A 992-nucleotide genomic window follows, 5' to 3' on the forward strand; every position below is an offset into this window, starting at 1 on the left:
ACTTAACACCTTGAGAAGTGTGCTGTGACTCAAATGGTGGTCTGAATGCAGAATTTCGTGCACTAGACTATTTCCTCAGCCTAAAGGCTTGTAACGTAATCAGGTAGCTAAGCTGATTGCGCCACGTGAGGTTTGGAATATATTTTTAACCCAATCAGAATTCGTGACGAGTTAGAAAAAACATTCCCAGGCCTAAAAGTTTTGCATGCAATAAAAAAAATGTGATCGTTACTCTTCCACTTTTGTGTGTGTAACATTCACATAGTCGACAAATTCATTCTCTTCTCAATAACTAGTCGTTAGACTGTTATTTAGTGCTTCAAATACACTGCTTTTATACAGCGGATTGGCTCTGGGATAAAGTTTTAGTTAGGTTGCTATGGAAACGAGCTGAAATTGTCCCAGAAGAACACGCTGCACTAAGCTGTTTTTGGATTGTTACATGTGTGTGTTTCACAAAATATGTAACATAAATTGGCCTCACTCGGGGCACCATTATGTAAGGGAAATCGGTCCAATTAATTATTAAATCAATAATTGTTAATTATTAAATTAATAATCAATTGGCTCATTAATTGAAGGAGACTCAAACTTAATATTTAAATTAAGTTGAGCTTGCCTGCGGAGCACCACATCTCTTTTTGATAATTTTATCAGGATAACAGATGAGAACCTCGTTGAATCAGTCATTAAAATGAAGGTTGTGCCCTTACTACAATTTTGTGAGTTCTTTGTTCAGCTTAGAGGTCACTACAAATTGATGAAACACACACACAGTAAACCAGGTTTTGAGTTTTGTGCACGTTTATTCTCTAACCTAGGTGGGATCATCTACTTAGAATTTAAAGAAGCAAAACTAACTACTATGATAGGAAATAAAACGGGAACTAAAGTAATGAAAATAATCAAAGGAGAAGAAAGGAAGAAAAGAGAAACGGTCTTAGCCAAGGTGACGGATTTCTTAAATCAAACCAACATGGGACCCACAATCA

This window comes from Festucalex cinctus, chromosome 10 (genome assembly GCF_051991245.1).
Source record: "Festucalex cinctus isolate MCC-2025b chromosome 10, RoL_Fcin_1.0, whole genome shotgun sequence".
NCBI lineage: Eukaryota > Metazoa > Chordata > Actinopteri > Syngnathiformes > Syngnathidae > Festucalex > Festucalex cinctus.